The following is a 6,000-nucleotide window of genomic DNA, read 5'->3' as shown; positions in this document are numbered from 1 at the left end:
CTTGCATTTGCATTGAACTATTCAGTTGAGTTAGGTTTTCGCTGAGTTAAGAAAGTCAGGCCAAGGGTTCGCTTGGGGCCAGAAATGGTCTCCGGGTGCCGGTCCCGCCCAGGGTGTAGGCTCGGGGGGTGACAACGTATCAAAGTATTGCATATATATATATATTATTAAATGATGAATCTTGAGTAGGAAAAAAATTATCAATGACTCATTGACATGTGACATTTCTTTAACTAAATAATTTTTAGAAAACAACACTTTTAATAAAAAGAAAATTATACCCACACCACCCCCAAATTGTCTTCTCTACTACCCACCTCCACCTCAAACCCCAACCCCTCTCTCTCACTCAGATTTTCTTCTCCACTCACCACCACCCCCGACCCTCCCCCACCCAAATGTGTTAAAAGAATAAGCTTTTTTTTTTGTTTGTTTTTGTCACTTTGTGAATGTTGTGAGATAAGAACGTCTTTCTTCTAATAGATTGATGTTTGAATGCTTGATTTGGTGAATGTGGTAATGCATTTGCTTGACCTTTTTGGGGTTTTTTTTTGTTTCTTTTTTGCTGGATTTCTGGGTCAATGCAAGTCAAAATTTGGTTCTTTGGTACATAAATATGGAGTCCCAAACTTTCTACTAAAAATTATATAGCTTATCTATTTGATTTGGACTTTTTCTGTGATTATGATGTGAGAAGGCATACAAATGGATTGGAACGCTAAAATTGTTTGTTGTGAATGTAGGATTTGATAATTGAAAATATGATTTCTTGCCATTTCTGAGTGTTTTTTTCTTCTTGAAATTTATGTTGATTTTCTCAAATTATTTTGAGGAGGAAGAAGGACAACAAAATAAGTGAAAGTACCTAAGCTTAAAATTTATGGGCGCTAGAATTCACTTTTTGTTTGTGACATCGTCAAATTTATTTCACCATGGAAAAAGTTTAAGCTTGGAAAATGGTAGCCAAAAAATGGGGAAGAAGAAGAAGAAAAAAAAAGGGGAAAATGCATAAGTACCCCCCCAGCCTATGCCCAAAATCCCTGAGACACATCTAACCTTTACTAAGGTCCTATTACCCCCCCCCCCCCCCCGAACTTATTTTTTAGTTAATTGTTTACCACTTTTCGGCCTACGTGGCTGAGTCCGTGATTTCACCTATGTTAGGCGCGTGGGTGCAGCTTTTAGACAGCACTGACCAATAAAAATTGGTCATGTGTTAAAATAAACTTGGAAAAAATAAATTTTAACTCAATTGTCTTCTTCTTTATTATTGCTCTTCATGTTTGAAAAAAAAACCTCCATTATCATAACTTAAATTGCTCCTTTCTTTGAAAAGCTAACAAAATAAATTCAAGAAAAAACTAACCTTTGAACTCAACCACGATTCTTGATGACTTAGAAGTAGGGGTGTACATAGGTCGGTTTGGTTTGGTTTGGTTTTTCATTAAGAAAAACCTAAACCAATTATGTCAGTTTATTAAATCTAAATATCAAATCAAACCACGCAAAGTCAATTTTTTTGGTTTCGGTTTTAGTCGGTTCTTTCGATTTTTTTCGGTTTTTTGGTTTTTTCAGATTTTTACAACTTAACGGTGTTTGAAAAAGAGATCAAATATATTTTCACCTACCTGTGTGATAAGCTAAACTTAAGAAACGTTAAATGAATAGAAATTTTCGTAAAGACGGTAAAATTCACATGAGTACAAAATATATTTTTTTGAAATAAAATATATAAACATTGAAAACTATAAACTAACTAAAAATATATTAACAAAGTTATAATATTTTTTAATCTATAAATAAAATAAAATTATATTGAATGAATGGGAAAGACGTGGGTCTAGCCAGACCCCTGACATCGAGTGACAAACCTTGATGATGGCAATTTCAAAAAAAAAAAAAAAAAAAGATATATATATATATATATATAATATTTACAAAATTTTACAAACCCAAATTTGAAATAAAATATATAAACTAACTAAAAATATATTAACAAAGTTATAATATTTTTTATCTATAAATAAAATAAAATTATATATATAATATTTACAAAATTTTACAAGCCCAAATTTGAAATAAAATATATAAACATTGAAAGCTATAAACTAACTAAAAATATATTCACAAAGTAGATTATAAGTAATATTTTTTTATCTATAAATAAAATAAAATTATATATATAATATTTACAAAATTTTACAAGCCCAAATTTAAAATAAAATATATAAACATTGAAAACTATAAACTAACTAAAAATATATTAACAAAGTAGATTATAAATAATTTTTTTTATCTATAAATAAAATAAAATTATATATATAATATTTACAAAATTTTGCATGCCCAAATTTGAAATAAAATATATAAACATTGAAATCTATAAACTAACTAAAAATATATTAACAAAGTAGATTATAAATAATAGGATAGCTTTTTGAAATTTTGGGAAGTGTAAAAGCTACTTTTTAGAAAGTTGAAAAAGTGGGGCCCGACGCGTGTTGAACAAAGCTTTCAACCTATTTGGTTTATATTGCCACGTAAGCCGAAAAGTGGTAAAAAATTAATTAAAAAATAAGTTCGGGGGGGTAATAGGACCTTAGTAAAGATTAGGTGTGTCTCAGGGATTTTGGGCATAGGCTGGAGGGGGGTACTTATGCATTTTCCCATTAAAAAATTAAAATTTGGTAAAATGAGGCTCTCACGCGCGTCTAGTGAGTGTATCACACTTGCTATACCATCTCAGCAGAAAGTGTCAAATTAACACAGTTGGGCGTGACATGAGGTGTCTAAAATGAACAAGGCCTAGTTAAGGTTTCTAAGTGAAAGATCGTGCCAAGTTTAGGGGGCCACTAAGGCTGGCAAGGGGACGGGGACGGGGACTGGGGGAAGGGACGAAGGGGGACGGGACGGGACGGGGGACGGTTCTGGGGGGATTTTGGGGGGACCGGGATTGGGGGGACAAAAATAAGTCCCATCCCGTCCCACTATATATACGGGATGGGACGGGTTTTGGGGGGACGAGACGGGACGGGACGGGGGATTTTTTATTTTTTATATACTTATTTATTTGTATTGAAATTATATGTTATTGAATAACATTTTTAGTTTATTTGATTTTTTTTCAATAACATTTTTAGCTAATAAATAATGCTTAAGTTTTCAAATTTCAAAATTCAAATTTCAATTTCAAACTTCAAATTTCAAACTTCAAATTTCAAACTTCAAATTTCAAATTTCAAATTTCAAATTTCAAATTCAACTTTCAAATTTCAAATTTCAAATTCAACTTTCAAATTTCAAACTTCAATTTTCAATTTTCAATTTTGAAATTACAAATTTGAGAAGTTCAAATTTGTCTTTTAAATATTTTAAAGTAATTTAAACTTGAAATTTTGATTTTGAAGAAAAGGCCCCAAAAAAGGACGTTATGTGCAATACTTTGAATTTTCCTTTTTTTTTTTTTTTTTTTTTTTTTTTTTAATAATCTAGGTGTTAGTTGATGTATTAAAGTTCCATTTTTTAACATTTGTTCCTTATTATAAAATTTTGTAATAGCTAGTTCTCTTTTTATTATGTTCAACTATTTTCAAACAAATTAGTATATATGTAAATATGTATGAATATATTAAAATTAAAATGCAAGACAATAGTTATATAAAAAAGACTTAATAAAGCCTTCAAATTTATTCAATAAAATCTAATTGCAACTTAGAACTTAGAAGTTACAATTTACAAATATTAGTGGAGTAACTAATCTACGCAGCCACCTTCTAGGAAAGGTTCTGTTTCAATAAGTTCTCATATGTAAAACTAATATTTGTTACAAATATTAGATGAGTAACTAATTTACGCAGCCACCTTCTAGGAAGGGTTCTGTTTCAATTAGTTCTCTGATGTAATCTAATATTTGTATTTTCCTTTAAAATTCAATTCTAATTGTCGCATCATATCGACGGTAACATCCTCCGGTGTTGGCAAACTTGCTAGAAACTCTTGTGACTCTAATTCATCATCACTAGATCCAAGTACCGCATTAATCCAAGCTTCTTGTTTGGAACTTAACTTTGGCAAATTATCATTTCTCCTTTCGGCGTTGACCCAATCTCTAAATAAAACTGATATTTCCAAACTGTCTTCCGCCAATGAATGTCTATTATCGCCAAGTTGAAACCTTGCCGCACTAAAAGCAGCCTCTGATGCAACTGATGAAGCTTGAATAGCTAGAACATCACGAACCATTTTGCTTAAAATTGGAAATGCAACGCTCCGCCTCCTCCACCATGCTAATAAATCTTCATTGCCATCTTCATCTTCCACTGTTTCTAAAGATTGATTAAGATATTCTTCAAAATCATCACGGTTAGTAGAATTAAGACCAAGAAAATCTCGCATATAACTTGAAATTCGAGCTTTACTCTGAGGATTAGAAGTTTGACCAACTTCTTGAATATTTCCTGTAGTTCTATATTTTTCATACAAAATTTTTGCTTCTACTTTTATGCTACACTTACACATTTGACTAGTTGGATTTATTTTCGGTGAAATTTCTAAGGTATTATAAAAAGTGTCAACAAGTCCCTGCACACCTTGTAATTTATAGTCAGGATGAAGTAAAGTAGCAGTTAAAAAAATTTGAGGAATAGGAAAAAAATATTTTTAAAATTTTTCAATCATACCTTCAATTGCAACTCTAAATTTTTCAATATTTTTGTATTTAGAAAATTGAATTGAAATAGCACAAATATTTATTAATACTGATGAAATAGTATGATAATAAATTCCAGAAAACATGGTTGTTGCATCATAAAAAAGTCTTAAAAATTCTAATAGTTCATTACTTTCTTCTCAATCTTCTTCACAAATTCTGTCTAATGGGTCAGCATTATGAGCATTAAACACCATTTGTATGGGTCCTCTATATTCGTAAGCAACTGAAAGCATTTCGTAAAAAGAATTCCACCTTGTTTTAATATGTCTTGGAATTTTTCTTGGTGGCAAATCACATAGTACACAACGCTCATTAAATTCCCTAATTCTAGCAACTCTATTAGCATAAAAAATCCAGGCAACAGCATATTCAATTTTCATACAACCACATTCAAATAATGAAATACCATCTTGTACAACTAAATTTAATACATGTGCAACACATCTAACATGAAAAGAATTATCATCAATTGGACATAATCTAGTTTTTAACATACTAGCAGCGTTTACATTATTAGATGCATTATCTAATGCAACAGACATTACTTTATCTATAAGCATGTAATAATCTATAACACTCAAAATATTTGAAGCTAAATATGCACCAGTTTTTTTCTCTACACATTCTTTATAACTTAAGATTCTTTTTTGCAAATTCCAGTTATGATCAATCCAATGTGCTGTAACAGTTAAATAATCACGTCCATTAACACTACGACCCATGTCCGAAGTTATAGACACTTTACAATCTAATATGCTAAACACACAACGAAGATATTGACAATGTTACCTTGATATACAAAAACATCAGATTTAACAGTATTTCTTGAAAAACCTCTATAATTAGGATTATAAGTTTGTTGAATATATTCAATAAAACCGGGATGTGAAGGAAAACTATAAGGTAAACCACAAACAGAAACCATTTTAGCTAAATTTTCACGATCTCTTTCCTTATTATATTTACGTTGTGTTAGTGGACCACCGGGGTTAGAAGGATCTAATGTTCCTTGAACCATGTTAGAAGCCCCTACCGATTCATTAACATTAATATCAAAATCATTAACTGAAATTCCTTTTTTTCTATCGGCTAATGATTTAGCTTCTTTATATTGAATCGGCACACAAGATAACAAATGTCTATTTAAGCCCCCCGTCCCACCTTGTTTATGTTTAAAAGGTTGCTTACATTTATTACAAATAGCAATAGAATTTTCCTTATCTAAAGTCATAAATTGCCACACAACAGAAGTTTTAGGGCGTTGATACTTCACCTTCTCCCTTGTAGGA

This window comes from Solanum verrucosum, unplaced genomic scaffold, assembly GCF_900185275.1.
Source record: "Solanum verrucosum unplaced genomic scaffold, falcon-dt-bn FXZP01000182.1, whole genome shotgun sequence".
Classification (NCBI taxonomy): Eukaryota; Viridiplantae; Streptophyta; class Magnoliopsida; order Solanales; family Solanaceae; genus Solanum; species Solanum verrucosum.
This window is presented reverse-complemented; position numbering follows the sequence as displayed.